Below are 207 nucleotides of genomic sequence, written 5' to 3' on the forward strand. Positions count from 1 at the left end.
CAGCTGATCTTCAATAGAAACTCTTCAAGCCAGGAGGGAATGGCAAGATATACTTAAAATGATGAAAGAAAATAACCTACAGCCCAGATTATTGTACCCAGCAAGGATCTTATTCAAATATGAAGGAAAATCAAAAGCTTTTCAGACAAGCAAAAGCTGAAAGAATTCTGCACCACCAAACCAGCTCTCCAACAAATACTAAAGGAT

Source organism: Bison bison, unplaced genomic scaffold (assembly GCF_000754665.1).
Source record: "Bison bison bison isolate TAMUID 2011002044 unplaced genomic scaffold, Bison_UMD1.0 scf7180017858789, whole genome shotgun sequence".
NCBI classification, from domain to species: Eukaryota; Metazoa; Chordata; class Mammalia; order Artiodactyla; family Bovidae; genus Bison; species Bison bison.